Source organism: Mycteria americana, chromosome 7 (genome assembly GCF_035582795.1).
Source record: "Mycteria americana isolate JAX WOST 10 ecotype Jacksonville Zoo and Gardens chromosome 7, USCA_MyAme_1.0, whole genome shotgun sequence".
In the NCBI taxonomy this organism is placed as follows: Eukaryota; Metazoa; Chordata; class Aves; order Ciconiiformes; family Ciconiidae; genus Mycteria; species Mycteria americana.
The window spans coordinates 19,390,908-19,411,526 of NC_134371.1; the positions used below are offsets into that span (position 1 = coordinate 19,390,908).

At 39.1% G+C, this 20,619-nt stretch overlaps 1 protein-coding gene across 1 annotated transcript in view; it reads left to right on the plus strand.

The window, feature by feature from the left end:
* The window catches only part of SPHKAP (SPHK1 interactor, AKAP domain containing), a 74,195-nt gene that overhangs the window by 31,614 nt on the left and 21,962 nt on the right, over nt 1-20,619 (plus strand).

A 20,619-nucleotide genomic window follows, 5' to 3' on the forward strand; every position in this document is an offset into this window, starting at 1 on the left:
ACACAGAAAAGTCATTTATGATTCTTCTTAGAAGTTCCTAAGATTTTACATTTTTCTTTCCAATGCCTGTGCAATAAGCATCAGCATGATTAAGGTCGTATTGCCATGCTGCTCAAGATGTATCTTAATTGTCTTTTAAGAATTCTTGATGAAAAAAGTTATTTCGAAAAAAGTACAATACAAAACAAAACCAAAAAAAAAAAAGATGGTATTATAGTCCTGCAAGACATTCAGCATTCATTTACCTCAAGATGCATAAATCATAGCAGTGAATTTTCCAGAAATTCTCTGGACTTTCACACTCTAGACCAACAACAGATAGAAAGGCACTAGAAATTATATTTGCACTGAAAAAAGATTTTCTCTCAAAATGGACCCAGACTCCAATAATCTCCCCACAAAATGCAACATCATGCCCTCTCCTTCTTCACATGACCATCCTGTCCCAACATGGAGGCTGGGAAGCAGGCCTTCCCACTCCCCATGGCCTAACAAGGAATCAAACTTGAGAACCACTGATCTAGGAAAATACACCCTTCCCTTCCCAAGCAGTGTGCCTCCACTTGAGGGGTAATGGGATTTCCAGACTTTGGCAGAAATGCTGCAAACTTTTTGTCAAGTATCCTGGAGAAGTAGAAACACAAACTCTACACTATTAAATGGCAGTGATAGATATGGAAGGCAGAAAATCCCTGCTTTTCAATTAAAACAAGGCAATAAAAAACAGTGCTCATTTCTTACTTTAGCATAACAAGATACCACTTTTTAAAGAATCAGGATGTGTCAAGGGCTCTAAAGCTCATTTTAAAATCATTTTATGTCTCCTTATAGCTGGAAAAAAATTGGCTTTGCAGGCAGATGGGTGAGAGAACAGTTTCAATAAAGGGTTTAAAGATTTGAAACATTCTTGAAATAGTCCAGCAACTTTTCTGCTTGCAAGTACTCCTACTCTGTAACAACATAAATGCTCACACCAGAATACTCCATACAAGTATGCATATAATGTAGGCTATATGCATAGACATATGCAGTTGTATATTGGTTAGATCCAGCCCAAGGGAGCAGCAGGAACACATTGCCAGAGTAGAGGGAAAGGGGAAGAACAGCAGCCCAAACTTCAGTCAAATTCAGTCTTGTTAAAGTACCCTCTCATTTAATTGTTGGCTGCTTTTGTCTGTCTCCATGCCATTTGCACTTTTTCTCCAAGTGGTCTGATGAGTGCTGGTGGTAGAACAAAGGAGAGTGGAGGACATGACTAGGGAAGTGGGGATGGTGGAGACGGTAACCAGCAACTGGGTGGGTTTATGCCACGTGGAAGAACCCTAATCCATCCACAGCGCAGGAGGAGGAAGAATTGCAGCTTGGGGTTGTTAGCTGGTTAGTGGAGTACAGGAGAACATACCCAGTCTAGGAGACAGACGTTAGCATCTCAAGGAAAGGAAGCAATGCTTATATTAGTGAAGGGTGGCAAGGCTGTTGCTTTGGTGAGAAATAAAACAGATTGTTAGGAAAGCAAACAGGTGATGTAGTTATGGATCACATTGTCTATGATCTCTCTGTTTACTGAGGTAATGAAGAATGTCATTTTGCCATTATAGCAGCTGGATTTTCAGAACTGGCTGCTTACCTTGCTACTGCATAGCTTCGCTGTCCTAAGCAGGTACCTAAGCATTGTCAATTTCATTGCAGTTTAGCCATCAAGCTTTTAAACATATTCAGGAGGAGGTTAAGGATGCCATCACGCACTAATTTGAGCTGGTCAAATCAGGGCTTCTGTGGTCTCACCTCCTCCTCCAGCCCCTACTTCATCTTTTTTACTGCCCTGGCATTTGTACAAACATGCAGTAAGTCGGTTCAGAGAGAAAAGTAACTGTGAAATTAAGAAATTAGTTTTTCTGGCCAATTCTTCCTTGAATCATCTCATCGTATTGTCAGACAAATGGCAGTGCTCACTCAAGTGATGGAACAAAAACATCCAGGAAACAGCTCCCACAAATTAATTCAAACTGAATGCTAACAGATGCAGAAAGGAAAATCCTTGGCAAGGTGTATTTTGAGGGAAAAAAGGAGAGCAGCTTTCAGTTGAATTAAAGTAGATTATGAGTGGTTTTCATTCATTTTTTCACCCAAGTCTTTTTAAAGATTTGACACTCCATATCTTTAGATGTTTAGGTACAAATATACAGATTTGTATTTAACATCAGTCTTTGATACTAGAATTACTTCCAGGTAACTTGCTAACAATAGTGCAGACACTGGGTCAGGGTGTTGAAATGTAAGCACTGGGACATTTTGTATCTCTTAATCAAGGCCTCTATCTCCAGTATATTCTCCAGAGTCTCCAAAGAATGAAAGCATGCCCTTACTGAAGGGTGGAGCTCTAGTCTTACAGGAGTTCAGAAAGGAGGATGTTTCTTCCCAGGATTGGTAGTAGTCAACAAGGCTCTTTATACAGCCAAGTATGGAAGTGCAATCTTGAATCCCAAAGGAGGTTTTTTTTGTTTGGTGGCTTTTTAAAAATCAAAACCATATGTGTGTTCCTGAACAGTGACCATACATAGCTGAAAGAACTGTTTTGTTTTATTGTGTTTGAATGAAGATTTACATTTCTAGTAATCATAGCAAAGTCCTATTTATCTGCATGAAATAGACAGACCTACATGCTAAGATGTTTGCCCTCCCTCATGAGGTTGCATGCACACGCTCAGCAGTATGTCATATAGACAGGGGATTACAAGAGTGTTTATTTTACCTTTCAATCAGTAATTACTCAACCATCTTCAAGAACAGCATTGTCTCTTTCAGAAATCAAAATCCATCTGTTGCTTTCCAGATCTAAGCAATAATTACTAGAGGTATTTTTAGTTTTAAGTCCCATCTTCCTATTCAGCCTGACGATACCTTAATTATATCCTGACAAGGAGCAAGAATCAACAACTGCAGGCTAAATTGTGGCATTGAGTCTTAGTCCTTTCTCAGGCATGTGTGGGTGTTCATGCTGCTGTGCTAAGGAATTGTACCTTCCAGAGAGCCCCTCTCTCACATGCAGAGAGAAATAAAAACCCCTCCTCTTCACCAATTACTCTCTGCCTTATGGAGCCCAGTGCAGGCAGATTGAGCACTAGTTTAAAAGACCACTGAAAGGATTACTTGTATAATCCGTAAAATATGTTTCGCTTTTTGCTCTTGTACATACTTGGCTCTGAAAAATGTATCTTCACATATGAGCTAATGTGAAGGCAGAAATTAAATATGCCCTTAAAGGGTTGTATTTCCACATTTTCAGTACCAGACAAGTATTTTATACAGCATCCAAAAGCTGCCTCAGCTGCCAAAATATTCGGGGGTGAGGAAGATTGACGATAGATTTTCTTCTCTTTCCTTGTAACTTCAGACTTGAACTCTTCTGTCTGGATCTGCCATCTTCTTTCCTGTCCCTCTGTGATACTGTCATACAGCAGTGTTTTCCTATCTCTATTTAAGAGAAGCGGATGCTTATCCTTACCCTGACAAAGCTATAAATAAACACTGGGAAGATCAAGTGTGTTATTGCAGCTGTATCCCCTTCAGCATTTCACACTGGCATATTCTCAGTGCCTCCATGGTCTGCTTTATCAAGAAATGGGATTCTTGTGCTACCTCCAGAGTGGACATCTATAACTGCTTGCTGCTGTTATAACCACAGGCTCCCTCTAACATGAATTGCAGTGTGAGGCTTATAGAAATTTGGTAAACATTAAGTATACAGGGCACCAGAGAAAGCAGATGGTGCATGTGGCATAAATATTTATTGGCATATTTTCTTTAAGTCATAAGTGACAATTAATTACATCAAACCCAAAGGAATAAGCCTTAATGGGAAGAAAATATTCACAGCTGTTTTTGAAGCAACGGATTATGAAGAGATGACTCGGGATGATTCATTAATGCAGTCCAGCCATTAAAATAGGGATAGTCTCTAAAATATCAAGACCCATAAATCTACCAAGTGGTCAAAGATATGCACCTTCTGAGGAGTAATTGGGACTAAATTTCAGGTACATTACTGCTAAAAATGCTGGAGGGAGAGCAGTATAACACATTCTTCTGACAAAGTATAATGTGTACCTAAAAAGAATTGTGCCTGGGCTGGGGAGACACAGGAAGGTCACATCAGGACCTTATTTAGGTGAACTTGAGTGACTCACAGAAGATAGTATATACTGGGTTGTCTGCTTCTGGAAATGCTCCATTAGGGCTTGCAAGGAGAGCAGTTGGAAACCTCATCTGCATGTTAGCAGTTGTGCAGCTCATGGGAGAGATTTTTACATAGAATCTGAAAGGACTAATGTGATTTTTGTGGCTGTCCTAGTGAAAATACAGGGCAAGAAGGGGAGAAAAGACTTTCTCCACTCACAGCTAGAGAGGGAAATTGTCACTCTCTAATCATGTGAAAGACTGTGTAACAGAAGGAAGGCCCAGACTTGGCTTGAAGTTGATGTTTCCCCAACCTGCTCTGCATCCTGTTGAAGGTCTGGGCAAAGAAACTGTCAGTAGAGTGCCATGGTCCTACTTTGACAAGGATGGATTTTTTGATGGTTTGCAGTAACCTGATCTCACTTTGGTGAGATAAGGAAAGTACCACCGTATAGCTGAGGGATACCTGTCATGAAGCCTTTTGAGTTATTTAGATTACAGTGCAGATGGTGTGCCTGAGCTTCTTCATACTCTGTGGTTATCACTTGTAAATTCTCTCACTTGTGTAATACTGCTGCCTCACATTTCCATTTGTGTACATCCTTTTGCAAGCAGCTACGTGGCATATCTAGTACTTCCAAACTAATATTTTTATTTCTACATTTCACAGCTGGTTCCTCTGCCAGAATCATTTTGGCAAGCATGGAAATTAATGCGAGACAAGCATTGCATCCAAATGTTAATGGATAATTAGCTCTGTCTTCCAGAAGATGCTTTTTTATTCTGAGTCGCTATCAGGCTATTCCAAACACCTCATATAAGACATATTCCAACTCAAGATCCTCTTTAACGATTTAAATATAAAGGATTAAATTCTACCATGTCTGGAGGAGAGAGCTACATCTCTTATACCATTCCCAGTCTCCTATCTACCAAAAAGTTGAGCTATGCATATTCATTATAACTGTTAATGACTCCAAAAAGAAGTGATGAGAGCCAATGGCAGGGAAAATAAGTCACCAAAATTTAGTCAATGGGGGAAAGGAAATTGTAATCTAAAAGCAAATAACTGCAACATAAAAGCAACAACTGGTAATTTTCAGTTTCCTTATTTCTTATGAAATATCTCAGATATCTGCAAAAAGATGTCAATCCTTATAACACATCCTTCTTCAGTAGGCATTTATCTCTATGCTCAGGGAAGGGAAAGACAGGAATTACCCAATTACTTTCTGCCATCCCATAACAGCACACCAATTCAACAGCAAGGCAGGAAACAAAATCCTGCCTTCTTCCCAAAGAGACTCAGAGGTGGAGAAACAGGAGGCTAAATAACAGTAATGACAGGGGGGAAAAAAAAAAAAAAAAAGTGGGAGAACACTCTATAGAATATTACCTGACACTCAACAAATTTCAGCTAGCAGTTTGTGAACAGTTGGGATCTCTCTCTTTCCCAGAAACCATAGGAAAGTGTTGTTTCCTTTATATGCTTTATACTGTAGGTATCACAAGCCTCACTGCTCTGAGTGAAGGCATTTTGAAGAAGCACAGTATAAAACCAGAAGGAAGCTGAACGAAGGTCACATGTTAGGCATTATGAAACTCTATGCACAAGAAAGCCACACGTGCACACTCCTACTTCAGATAATCCTCATTTCCTCTTCATCGGGGTGTGTGTGACTGCACAGTTATATCCTTAAATAGCTGAGAAATTTGTGAGTGTGCCTGAAGTGAGTGCAAAGACCGTCTGCGCCCAGGCAGCTTGTCTAATTGCCTCTGTTCCAGTTCAGTCTGCTGCTGGCTGCAGCAGTAAAGCTTCTGTTAAGTAAAATGAGCAGTTGTTTATTACACAGATAAACACACATGCCCAATGACAGTGTGAGAACTTGAAGAACGTACTAGGGTTGGAACTTCTTCTGCGTAGCTTTGTGCTCTTAGCATTCAGAGCATGAAATCTAACTTCCACTGTAAGCTGCACCTAATTGCAGTTGAGTGTTTTGTGCATAGGTGTTTTCTTCTCCAGAACTCAGGACCTTGTATAGACAATGTTTATGTTCATGTGCCCTTTGAACTGAAAGGTCCACTACAGCTGTCCATACAACATCCATTTTACCATCACAGTGTTAGCATATGGCTTTTTTTTTTTCCTAGCTGCACTAAGAAAGTTACCAGGGGTAAGCAAAAGCAGGAATAGGGATTTCTGGTTTGTAAAGATATTTACTTTCTCAAAGTATCAGCATAAGTTAGAAAACAGTCAGGAACCACACCACATAGTGTTACTGAAATTACCTAAAATGCCACTCCTGATAGTATTGCAGGAAACTGGCTCAGGCTGAGGTTTCTAGCTCCTTTTCCAAAAACATCCAATCCAATCCTCAACTGGATGCCAGGATTTCTCATCTCTTTGCTCTTCTGCAAAGAAACTGGGAGCTACAAAAGCCCTGACTTTAATCATCACTGTAGGAGCTTCCAGACCCCTTTCTGAAATATGAGCCCAATGTAGGGATGATGCCACAGAAAGCATGTCAGGGACCCTCACAGTCCCATTTGCACCACTGCTCTGGACCTACAGGTTTAAGAAGGCTCTGAAGAAAGCAGATTTTGTCCTGGTAGAAGCTTGTCTAGGGGAAGAAGAAAGTTCAGACCAGAAAATCTTTTTAATTTCCAGCTTCCTCATTTCAGATACAAGAAATTGAAAGCTAGGAGATTCTTGCTTTATTTAAGGGGTTTGTTCTAAACCCCTCAAAAGCGTTATTCAGGTATTTTTTCTCCAGCCACATATACAAATAAGTATGTGGAACGAACAACTCATTTTTTTAAACTGCAGAGCTTAAAAATGGTAATGATAAAGCTAATAATCCAATTGACTCATGGACAGAAAGATCTTTATTTCTATCTGCTGCTATTTAACTTAGTAGAAAAACATCCATGATTTCAGCAGCTGTATGGTCTGGCTCTGGGAATACAGAGCTTGTGAGAATGGGTGAGTGTGCAGAAGTACAGGCACCTCTGCCTGACATGCAGGGATTAGGGATGGTTTCGATAATTCTGATGCGGTGGTTGCCTCCTCCAGATTGTAGCAGAAGATGTTTAACTGAGATATTCCATGCTGTTTTTAACTGATGGTATGCAAATGTGGGTAGAGTCATATTTTTCTAAGTAGTTTTTCTAAGCATTTGGGAAGAATCAGGATCAAATCCACCAAAATGAGGTTTCCCGGTTAAAATCTCTATATGTATTATGAACAGTTTAAAGAATTTCCCAGCTTGCTTCTTAAACAATATATTTGGGTAAGATAAGTAATTTAATATCTGTACCTCCCCCCCACCCCTTTTTTTTTCTCCCTGGAAAGGTGCTTTGTGAGGCAACTTTGTGAGAACAACTCTGTGAGAGGAAATTATTTATCTTTACTATTTCATACTGGATTCTGGAAATCAATAGATCAGACTTCAACTGGGGCAAGACCTAAATCTGTCAAAACCTACATGTGATTAGGCAAAACATTGTCCCAAAGCAGCTGTGGATTTGTGTGCATAAAAATAGTTTGACAAACTAGTTGAATTAGATTTAAATTAGTTTGATTAAATATTTTTTTAAGAATCAAGAGAACACCTAGTATTACAGCCTCAGTAAAGAAGCATAATTATGGTTTCTGGTTGCCTGTTTACCAACAGAAATAATTTCAGGCTCAACTGAGAGCAATGAAAGAGCAAATTCAAGTTGAGGGGAGGGTAAATAAAGGAGAAGTGGGGGGAAAAGTAAATTTCAAAGTTCAGTTAAGGCTTTCTTTCTAATTATGCAGTGGCATTTAGGGTTTTGAGAGTATATATTTAAGATGTCAAATTAACTGACTTGAAGAATCTTTTTAATGTGACTGAACAACACATTCTGCAAGCACGGTAGGCATGGTGATTCATGATTTCATTTTCAAAAAATTTGTGGGATCCGAGATGGTGGTATCGTAGAAGACACTTTTTTTTTTATGATGCTAACACAAAGCAGTTCTCTAAAAATAGGTAGAGAGAAAGAGAGGGCAGCACCAAAGTAAACCCCTGTTTACGCAAAAGCAGACAGACCTACAGGCCCACTCCTTTGAGGGACACATTTGGCAACAGAGCCTCCCCCAATGGCTCTGAGAGGCTTAAACAGAAAGACAGAGGAGTCTGGTGTCTTGAAGGAGCCATGTCAAACAACCTCCCACAGCAACAGACTCCATTAGCAGAAGTTGAGCATTGGGCTTCAGCTTTTTTCAAGCCAAATTTTAAGCCCTGATGGTCTGTGGGAGGCAGGTGAGAAGAACAAAGAAGGCTGGAGGGTGGGTAGCTTTGATAAGGAGACAGACCGTGTTGCCACCAGTGCTGACAGTGGGAGAAGGAGGAACTGGTGCTTCTGCCCCACCAGTGTTCTTCTTGTGACTCCTGCAGTTTGCAGGAGTCTGGTAGCTGATGTGCTTGACATGCCACACAACGCTACCATTCTGCATGCTAGAGATTAGATCTTCATTTCCAATCAAGACATAGCTTATGAGTACACGTGGTCAAGGTCTCCATGTGACAATCTGTAGTCACTTTCAAACTTGCTGGATGATATCTATCTAATTTGACAATAGGCCAGACGTCCCAGAGGTAAAAGTTCCTACAGGTTTCATGAATATAGATGAAACTGGGAGATTGTAAGTGCACCAGCTGAGTGTGAACTGAACCTTGCTTATACAACAGAGAAAAAGAACAAAGCCATGCTTTCATAAACACTCTACTGAAGGGAAAGTGGCAGTCAGAGCTTACACCTCAAGATGCTGAAAAATTAACCTTGAAATGTTAATACATAGGTAAGCAGACTTTTCTAATCCCAGCACATCAGAAAATCAGCTGTTTTCCAGACCACTTCGTAAGGACAAGAACGTGTAATATTTCTTCTTTTTCAAGTAATCTTGCTGCTTCAGAGCTCTACCTATTTATAACTTGTCTAACAGCTGGGGCAGAGCTGCCCTGGAATTTGTAAAGCACACGTGAGCGGACAGATGCTATGCAAGTGTCGTTCAGCAGAAACAGCGGTCAGTCCCGAAAGGTTTAGTTTAAAATGACTGAAGCTGTTGGCAACTATATGTTATCTTTATTATAGAACTTTAGTCAGAAATCATGAAAAGAGAGATTGGTGAGCCACAGCAGGAACAAAGCCCACAGCGAAAGACTGAGCTGGTGAAGTTGGGCAATTAGCCTTTTGTTTGAAGCATACTGTTAAGAGGGGACACACAAAGCAGGGGGCATCACTGCTGTTCTGGGCTAATCCTCAACTCTGAGAAGCCTGGCACTGACATTTCTGCTTTTCTGCTTTCGTGTTACTGTTTTTCTAGTAGTTTGTGTCTGATCTTCATTGGCCTTTGTGTAACTGAACTAATGTAGGTTAGTAGATTTCAGGCTGTATTTAGAGACTATAAATTGCTGAATTTAGAGCCTATGCCATGTGTTGTGAACTCAATGTTTAGAACAGGGTATGTTATCTTCTGAATTGCAGTGGAAACCACTAGCTAGTTGCTAAGAGTTTGTTTTATGTGAAAAAAAGTCTCCAAAGAACAAACTTGTTCAGTCACAGAATAAGTGGATTTTTTTATTTGTACTGTAACTTAATCTAGAGATTTCTACCGAGTGACTCTGTTAAACACTGACAACAAAGTGCATGAAGCTAAGAATGCTGTCACCAAACCGTATCCATTATAAAGCTGTAATTTCTGTTGTTTGTAACACTGGTCAGCTGTAGCTGGATCTTTTGTGTGCAGAATGCAAATACTGTTAAGGGAAGCATGAGGCATTCCTTTTCAGAGGGGAGAAAACATGATGGTCTTGGTTTAAAGATTTAATCTATGACCCAGGAAGCAAGAAGAAGCACTGAGGCCAGGATGGGCTTGGTGGGGAAAAGGAAGAGTTTAGGGCATTATCCTGATCAGTTAGATTTTACAGACCTGATTTTTGTTCTTAATGTCTATATTGATGCGTATTTATCATACAACTGAGCTCAGTCAAAACCCATCATCAGACCTGCGTGTTTCCTTCATTATCTCCCACCTCATTTTCTCAAAAGCAGAGAGAAAATACAGAAAGGTGTGCTTTTACTACAGAAGGATCTCACTAACCAGTGGAGCAAAGGGGCTTGTTTTTAATCTAGAGACAATAGTTTCTGACCCACTGGATCCAGTCCTGAAATCCTTTCTACAGAAGGCTTTGAGTAGAGATTTTTCAGGAGTCATTTCAAGAGGTGTGACAACCATGGAGCTGCTGATTTTGTCTGCTGCCCCGCAAAGTACCACCTCCCCATTCCTTCTTCACCCACTGTAGTCCACAACAAAGGCACCCAAGACCAGGGGACATCAATATGTAGCAGACCTGCCCCACTGTGTGGAAGGCAGTATGAAAATGAGAAACACGGGCTAAACTATTATGCACGCTAACATTATACTACGAAAGAGGGAAAATAAACCATACTGGGTATCATAATGAAGTGATAAACATTATTGAGTAGTAGAGGCAAGTAAGAAAGAACTAGCTCACTCAGTTTAAAAAGAACGAATACACTTTTCCAGATATTGCTGCTTTAGCTTCTTATCTAACAGCTTATATCTAGTTGTATAACGCACAATTTACTCCTTCTATTCAGCTAGTAGATATACTTATGCTTTGGTAAGACTTGCTCATTCATACACCCCAGAGACCTGGAGCAGGTGGAACTTGAGTCTGATCATTCTCTCATAGTCACTGCTATGGAATATTTTCACTTGACATCTTTGTTCAGCAAAATTATTTGCATTTTTAAATTAGGCTTAGCAGCATTTACTTCCTCATCTTTCTCAAGTACTGAAAATGCCTGTAGAGCACCATAGAGCTGTTTGACATGCACAGATAAGCAGAATGGATTTAAATACTTATAACTTTTTAATCGCCTTTTTTTGCTTCTACATGACATACAAATGTCTTCAGGAAAAATAATTTATTTTTATGGTAGTTTAGAACAACACTGTACCAAATGAGATTATCTAGGTGTGTTAAAAAAATAGTAGGCAAATACTCAAGTGTCCCAGAAATCTGAACATTCATTTAGTAATGCACCATCAATGTTGTCTTCTCCATATATCCAACATTGTGATAATTCCCTGCTTCAGTTGCTTATAAGATTAAAGAATGCATCTGTTTGGCTTTGTAGACTACAGGCAGTTACATTTCTTGGCTTACTGAGACTGGCCTGGGCAGAGACTGCCAAGACAATCGGAATTTAGGGCTGCAGGGAGTCAGTCTTTCACCTCAGTTTCATTGTTAAATAGCTCAGTTTTCCAAACCATTAGATATTTTACATTCTTTGGTGCAGTTATTTAGCAGAATCTGGCCTATAGTTAACCACAACAGTTAAAACTTCATGGCCTTTTGACAACTGAAAGTTTCAACGATTTCTATGAAATCTTTTCCCTAGAAGTGTCTAAAATTTGGAAGTACTGTTTTATAAAGTTTTATCTTTGTCTTTCTGGAGCAACCTGGTCACTGACATATTGTTCCAGACTGCTGATATTTGGGTAGCAGGCATCAGCAGGAGATCAAAGGAGGCAGGAAAAGGGGAAGGAGCAGGACTGGCTTCTGTGCAACCCACAAACTGGTCTCAGGTTCATACTTATTATTTTGCTCAGGAACAAATCCTCCTTGAAAATAACATCCCCTGCAATGGTCTGATGGAACCATAATTTTTCCGTACCAACAGTCTTCAAATACAGGAAATGGGAAAAGACAAGATTAACTTGAACAAAGCTAAATGATGGTATCAATTATGGTTTATTGGTTTATATTTATCATTGTTTTATTCAGACTGGCCTTGAAATCAGATTTCTCAGTTTCGTTAACTGTCACAGTTACATTATCTAGTCCTCTGAGATTCTACTTGACATTTAAATGGGTACAGGAAGAAAGAAAATAAATAAGCGTAAGGCCTAGCAAAAAAGTAATTTAAGGAGACTAATGCAGGCACAAAAGGTTTTACAGAAATGTACATTAACTTGTAGTCTTGCACAAGCAGTAATACTTTCTATTCATTCTGCAGCAAGAACTACTTTTGACCCCAGTCTGTAAATTAAAATGGTGACAGAGAAACATAAACTTTTTAATGGTAATGAGAGACAAGCAAAGGGTAGAAATATTAGGCTGGATATTGCTTTTGGCCTTGATGGATGCAGAGTCATTTCTGTGAAGTAAGTTTTGCATCCAACATGTAGCATATTCATTGGGGCAGCCACTGAGTCGTTGATAACAAGATTCCTGTTAAACGCAATGAATTTGCCCAAGACCTCAAATTTCTGAAGCTGCAATGTAGGGAAACTTCTACTCCCCAAAGTCTGAGTCACAGTGAAAACCCGATAGCAGCTTTTCAGCACATGAATCAGAATTATATTGTACAAATTGTACTGAGAGGTGCAGACATATTGGCCTCAGGTGTCAGTTATGAAAGTTTTCTTTTAGTAAATAATTGTAGTGAAATGACAAAAGCCACAAGCTTCCCAAAAAATTCACACAAGCAGCCTCCTTTCAGGCAAGTCCTGCCAAACCTAGATGCTAAAACAATTCCTCGGATCTCCAAAATTATGAGGTAGGTTTTTTAATTATTAGCTAAAGGGTAATCTCATGTGACATTTTAGAACATTTATTTGGAAATCATCATTTTACAGCTATTTTGTTTGTCTTTCTAAAAATAAATAAATAAATGGTAATTGAAACTCTGTTGGGATTACAAGACTCAAGAAGCTGCAAGTTTAAAGAACAGAGAGGTCAATAATTATGGGTCCTTCCAGACGGGCGCTCTATATATCTATATATCTATATATCTATATATCTCACAAGAAGTCCAAGAGTTTTTATTTAGCCTTCACATTAGCATAAATAATTCAAGTGAAAATATATGCAAGGTTCTTTTGGGGAGCTTTGCAGAGCAGCATTTTGATAACCATCAGAACAAATGATCTTGTCATACAGACAGAAAAAACAGGTGGCTGCATTGCTAGAATCTGCTGGAAAAGGCATTTTATGCCATCCTAATATAAGTCAAAAATATGTGAATGTTGCCGGTCATTTTCAAAGAGACAAAGCTCACAGAAAATTTCTGGACAAAATATGGCATGTTGCCACTCCTTTGGTATTTCCTGTGGGTTACAGTTTGCTTTGTCTCAGATGCATGGAGTAAACCAGTATTTTTTCCTAGGGCTTTCACTGACTTCAGCTCCTAAGGGAGCATGACATGCAGCTGTACGTTCTGTGAAACAGACACTTACCATTTCAGTGAGTGATGCCTTGGAGTAGCTATATTTGGTTATTGTGCTGTGGGGAAATTACGGTGATATAAACTATCTTTCTAAAGGCAGGAGGCTCTGACTTTGGTCTAATAAAAGTTTAGAGCAACTGTATTGTTTTTCTACTTTTGCACAGATGAAATTAGGATGAGAATAGGGCTCAGAATTCCAAAACTGCCATCCCATCACAGAGTTATTGCTGAGAGCAGAAATGAATGAGGTCAGACACTCCATTAAATCCTTAAAAACAACTGTCATAGCAATCATAGTTGCTGCAAAATTTCAGAACCTTCTTCACAAACTGTATCTTCACAGTTCTACATTTAAAGAAGGGATAAAGTGTTCAGTGGCATAATAGCATATAAGAAACAATACACATCCTGAGAACAAACAATACTGGCCCAAAATATAGAGGGGAAACAATGTGGAAATAAATGCCAAGCCTTTAATTTCTCAAAGGATAATGCTAAATAATCAGAACATCACTGCATTAATGTAAGATGCATGTCACTCACATTAGGCACAAGGAGTGAGGGAAGATACAAACAAGCACAGTCAGATGCATATTAATTTAAAAGTCACATTGTGAGAGTTTCATACCTACGTCACCCAAACCAAGACAGAGAGGAGACAGCCGACTGCCCTGACATACAGCTACCTTCCTGCTCCCACCACCGGACTCCTGTCAGCAACAGATGCTAACATTTAAAGCAAACAAAGTAACTACTGAGTATCACTGGGGAAAGCTTAAAGTGCAATGAACAGCACAGTTTGAACTTGCCTTTCCTGCTGTGGAGATACAGTCACTGCTTCAGTTCTTTGCCCTTGAGGACTGCATTCTCATCAGCGCTTCGGCTGGTTTTATATATGAAACTACTACCAGTCTTGGGCTCAGCAGTCAGTCAGCCTTCCTAGGCCACACAGTTGTATCCCACACGTCCTCAGGCTTAGGCATTTAAACTACGTTTTTCCTTTGCACCCAGGAACTGCCTGCTCAGAATCATTTTCTCCTGCGATGTCTCCTGGCGCCAATTATCTTTTTCACTTCTGTTTGTAGGAAATTAAACAAGAGTTTTATGGGCAGATTGCAGTGCAGTCCCAAACCAGTTATTTCCTCTCTCTCTCCTGGGCTGAATTGGCACCTTGCATGTCTAAGTAGACTTGGTGTTGTGACAGAAGACAGGAGAGAGGGTGGAGAAAGCAGAGCAGCACAGACCTGGGAGACCTATAAAGACCCTATAAGCTCAGTTTCCAGACACCATTTACATACTGACATATCAACCAGAACAGCACAGAACACTCTGAGTTCTGCACGATTCCCCTGCAAATCCACATACATACACAGAAATTTAGCCTATGCTGAGGTGTATGGCACCAAACCCAGCCTGGTAGTGACACCTAGGCCAAAGCTGATGAGGATCAGCTGTATGGATACAGTGGTAGAGTGGCAGGGATGAAGTGGTTTGTGTACCTGAATGTTGTCCTGCCACCATTTTGGCATTTTGATACTGTCTTTAGCTGCATGGCTGTAATCTGCCAACTGACATAGATTAGAAACAAAGAAACCATGTTTAAGAGTGTCCTTTAGATTACAAGGTCATAAACTGAAATGTTAGAAAATGGCAGATATACAGTTCTCTGCTCCTTCATAATTCTGTACCTTTTTGCAGTCTTCCTGTTCATTGAATCATACGAGGTAGAATTAAGGTTGCACGAGCCATCTGTATATAGTTCTAATGTTCAAGTCTTGTCTCTCCACTTTAAACTCCTTTCTTTTAAAATAGATATTGAAATGTATTTGGGAGGATGGTATATAATGTATATGTATTTGGATTTTATGGGGGGAAAGAACAAACACCTCCTGTAGCACTTTAAACAGGTGTTGATCACAGTCCTTTACAGTGCAGAACACAAGACTATGGCTCTCACTTCACTTACCAGAGTAACTATATCAGTTAGGTGCAAGGGACAGCTATTATCCCAGTGAGAGGGAGGAATACAGTGGATTTTCAATTCAACTTCTTCCCTAAGAAGAAGCTGGAAGAACTCATGCTTCATTGGAGAAAAGGGACCAAGCATTTCAAAGCAGTTTCTCTTCTCAAAATCTGCTAGCAGCTCCTAGCCATTACAGCACTGTGCAAGAAGCTACTACTATTGTGGCAGGATGAGCCCAGCCTTAAAACATCTCTGCTGAGTTAGTATTTTGACATAGAAGAGGATTGGAAAACAAACAGATTTTCTTCTTAATTAAAAGAAATAGTAGTTTAACAAAAAAAACACAAGGTAGGGCTTGTTTTAATCTCACCAAAAGCTATAAGATATTTCATAGGACAAAGAAAAAGCCTTTCTTTACTGTCAGGCATTTATACAGACAATAGAAAGAGGCATTAGCACTTCCTAAAACAAACAGAAAAAAGTAGCTTTGCAATCTCTTATCTGGGGAAAATAGTACAGAACTGATATACACTTCACCCTAGAACAGACACATGGGAAAAATACACTTTTTTAAAAATTACTGTTGTTAGTATTATACCTCTGAGACAGTGTTTCTTTCTTACCATCAGTGTGCTTTTTTATCTAGGGAATATTAAAATGCCAGTAATACCAACCTTGGTTAATACAAGCTGAAATGAAAGCAATAAGGAAAATATAGACAATACCATATTTCTTTGCTTGCCATTCAGCTGTTTGCCAGCATCAGTACTCTGAAAAAAAAAAGAGATTGCTTTACTCTTCCAAAGTCAGAGAACAGTGTTACTGTTCGCTTTTAGCGATTCCCTGAGGCCATCTGTCAATTAGTAAAATCTATTGTGTGTATAGTACATTATATCCTTAAGTGCTTTATAAATAAATTATGTCTTAACATGTAGTTCTTTTAAGAAGTAATATTCTTCATTTGCAGACAGTGGATGCTGAGGTGTCTGCATAGTTTCTACACCTTCTCAGGAGTAGATTTCAGGACTTGAAATTGTTGATCTAGAGAACTTACTCCGTACACCTCTTACCAGTCACAGAAATTATCATACAAAATAGGGAAGAAAAAAAGAAAAATAGAAGTTTCCCTATTTGCTTTTTATATGGTCATGAAAAGTAAGGGCTTCTTCAAGATCACAGCTCAGCAATTTAGTGATGATAATCTGCCTGGTACTGTCCTAGTAGAAATGCTTGGAGAGTTCCATGAAGAGGAGGCTTGGGGGTCAGACCCCAAGTCGTGTTATTCATGTACAAGAATCTGCATAGTCAAAGGGTTGCTATGTACAATGTGATTGTGTATTAAATGGTTTCTGGATATGAAGCATACTGCTTTCTGCCAGTATTGAGACTCTAGGTTTGAGTGCAGTGGTACATGTTCACCAAAAGAAAAGTATTGTTCTCACTTGAGCAAACAGGATTTCTACACTGGAAAAAAGTACATATTAGCATCTAACAGGGAAGTTGTGGGTGACTATCTCACTATGTAAAGCAAGAATTTGGATGGTGGTTTTTTTTCCTTTTTGTATTATGTAACACCATTTAATTTTTGTTGTTTTCTCCCCCCAAAATAAATATTTCCTAAGCCAGAAAAAAAGGCAATATCTTGAAGTTTCTGCATGGTTTCCAGACAGTAGCTCAGTATGAGTGGAGAGCAGACACATTTTGGAAGTGAAAAGATGTTTGTGGGAAGACAAGGGTGTGAGGTGTAAAGGAGAAGTGTATGGGAAAGGACTGACATTTAAAGATACTAGGATTAGGACAAGGTTAGGTTCTAGTTAAACTAAGCTAAAATACATTAACCTGCATCTGATCCAAAGGAAAAAAAGTCGGAATTAAATTGAGGTTAAAAAATGCTGACCAGACCTTGGCTCTTTCTTCATAATCTATGCAATATTTCCCTCCTACAGATTATGAATTATTCTATAGTGTTGTTTTGCATTGTTTTGATGGAGGTGTCTCTGATAATTACTAGAAGTTCATCATGCAATGCAAACTAGTGAGAGCTTAAATTTTATATTACGTAAGCAGAAAGCAGTGAGAGATTCTTCAGATGGATCTTTTTCTCTTTGAGCACCTCTAGCGAAGTATGTCCAAGAAAAATATCCTCACAGTGAACTTCCTAGAAGGTAGCAGTAGTGCAGAGCCTGCCAGGATGGAGCTGTAGAGTTAATTTATGATTCCAGTAGCCATCTAGTCCCACCTCCTGCTCAAAGCAGGGCTAATCTCAAAGCAAACAGCAAAATGGAAAAAGTAAATGAGTTCTTCAGTGTCTTTCATCAGTGCAAAACTATTTTTGTGTAAAAATTGCCTGTAATTAAAACTGTAAAATCCACAGAACAGGAAAATGCTAAGGAAAATAAAAGACGCTAAGAAAATGCATTGGCAGTGTAATACATCAATGTCAATGGGATTTGACAAGTGTTTTTGGAAAGTGGATTCAGTACTGCTGTAGGTTTTATAATATAAGTTTGCTGGGTTCTGAAAATAAATAAATAAATAAATAAATATTAAATGTAAAAAATAGAATGAGACTTCAAATAATAGGTATTCCTGCTTATACTGTTATTTCTTCTACTGAGGCATTCGTGAATTATATGCCATCCACGCCACATGAAATAGAGATGATGATTTTTTGGCTGCTCAGAAAGGGAATACCTTTAGGATGTTAGTCGGTGTCACTGGCAGGAGTGTCAGTGTATAACACAACAAAGACATGTACCATTGTGCCAACACGTAAGTAGCAAACAACAAAACAAGGTTTACCAGAGAGTCAAGTGTTTGGCTGGAAAGTATGCCCAGACACGACTGCTCCTATGCAGCTTTTTCACAAAGCTTTCACGCTGAATCCGGTATAAAACTAGACCTTACCACTCTGGCATGGGGGCTTGGAAACAAAGCTCTTAAGTAACAGCCCTACCTTCAGTACAGTAGCAAACATGCTTGAGAGGACTAGAAACTGGACCTGTACCTTCCAGCACTCCTACCCTGGTTGCCAAATTAATGGTCGCCTAAGCAAACGCACCTCCGTGTACCTGCAGACTCATAACCACGTATTCACAGCGGGCATTGGGCAAGAACACGTGCAAAATCAAGAGCGTAATTTTCTAATGCTTTGTAATAACTACCTATTGCTGATATGTAAAATGCCTACGTGTAAAATCCCAACGGAAAGTAAGACAAATTTTTGTCTGTATAATTAACTGTAACATGTTTAGGACATTGCATAACTGCCACATTATATTGCTAGAGGGTATTTTTAATACTTTATAGCTTAGAAATTTTTATAACTATTTCTTAAAAAGTTAGCCAGCCATAAAATGCAGATGAAAATGGCATATCTTGATTGTTGACATTGTCACGCAGAGAAATATTTTTCCTAAAATTGTAAAAATGTTAGAAAATATGTTTTTAAGTTCATATAAAGAGGCTATTAAACTATTTAAAAGGGCAAAAAGCTTTCTTTTTCAGTGGGGTTTTTTTGGTTTACAATGGGAGCTCTGGATGGATCTTTCCATCTGCTGTGCTGGCTGTTACTGCAGATGGTCATAATCTGTACATATGGTCTGTGCACATATAAACTGAAATCAGTGTTGTCTTGGGGTAAAAACAAGCACACAACAGGAGCTCAGATGCCTCATACAACAATATTGGTGAAGGGGATAATTTAGAGCATTTTATTTTTCTAGAGAAAATTTACATACCATTAGGGAAAGAAACATTTACTATTTGCTGGAAAAGAAAAAAAAATCACTCAGCACTTAGAAGGTAAATTCTGGATCTGTAGTTTATTTGGAATCAGGTGTTGGCTTTAGCTCAGCCCTGAATCTATGCCAGGTTTTGGTTTAAATTGAGACAACACCAAACTCTCACAAACTTCTAAAGAGATATCCGCAGCGCTCAGAAGTAGGACAGTCAACCTAGCTTTGGAGTCCCTGAAAGCTGGAGGAGGGATTTTCTTATTTCTGAAAATTAGAAAATGGCCTCCCAATCATGTAAAAAAATGAAAGTCTTCAGAAATGAAATGGTCTTTAGATCTGAAGTTTCTGTTTAAGTCAATCTCGCTACCATTAAATGGTTGCTGAAACTCATAATGATCAGAGAAGGGGCAAAAGACCTTGTCATTAAAAGTAGTACTTTCCAGTGAATCACATGTAAACTTACTAGATAGTAAGCTGTTCTGCCACCTATTGTAGTGCCCGGTTAGCACTGCTGAAAACTTCTGCTTGCGTATTGGCTCATGAAGCAAGGTTAAAAAAAATTATTTCTATAAAGTCTTAAACTTCTACTTAGGAAGTTTGGAAAGTTAGGAAAAATACTACAATATTTATGTGATGTGGAGAAAATTCTAAAAGCAACTCACAATTTGTTCATATATCAATACTTGCACTTATGAAATATTTAGCAACAAGTGCCTGAAAAGAAGAAATCATTGGAAAAGCAAGATATGAAGAGTTTATCTGATATACAATCAAATGCATTTTTAACATTTCCTCCATCTTTTCTAATATCCTCTGTATTACAGTTTCTTGGCAACATTTGCCCATTCATCAGACAAGCTAATTGTCAGAGCAGTGTCGTGGTTTAGCTTCAGTCGGCAACTAAGCCCCACACAGCCGCTCGCTCACCCTCCCCCCCGGTGGGATGGGGGAGAGAATCGGAAGAGCAAAAGTAAGAAAATTCGTGGGTTGAGATAAGCACAGTTTAATAATTGGAAAAGGAAATAATAATAATAATAATAATAATAATAATAATAATAATAATAATAATAATAATACATTTTAATGAAAAGGAAAACAACAAGAGAGTGAGAGAGGAACAAAACCCAGGAAAAAAAACCCAAGTGATACAACCACTGACCGATGCCCAGCCAGTCCCTGAGCAGCGATCGCTGCCCCTCAGCCAGCTCCCCCCAGTTTCTATACTGAGCATGACGTCATATGGTATGGAACAGCCCTTTGGTCAGTTTGGGTCAACTATCCTGGCTGTGCCCCCTCCCAGCTTCTTGTGCACCTGGCAGCGCATGGGAAGCTGAAAAATCCTTGACCAGTGTAAGCACTGCTTACATTGATGTTTTAGTTGTTGCTATCAACATTATTCTCATGCTAAATCCAAAACACAGCACTATACCAGCTACTAGGAAGAAAATTAACTCT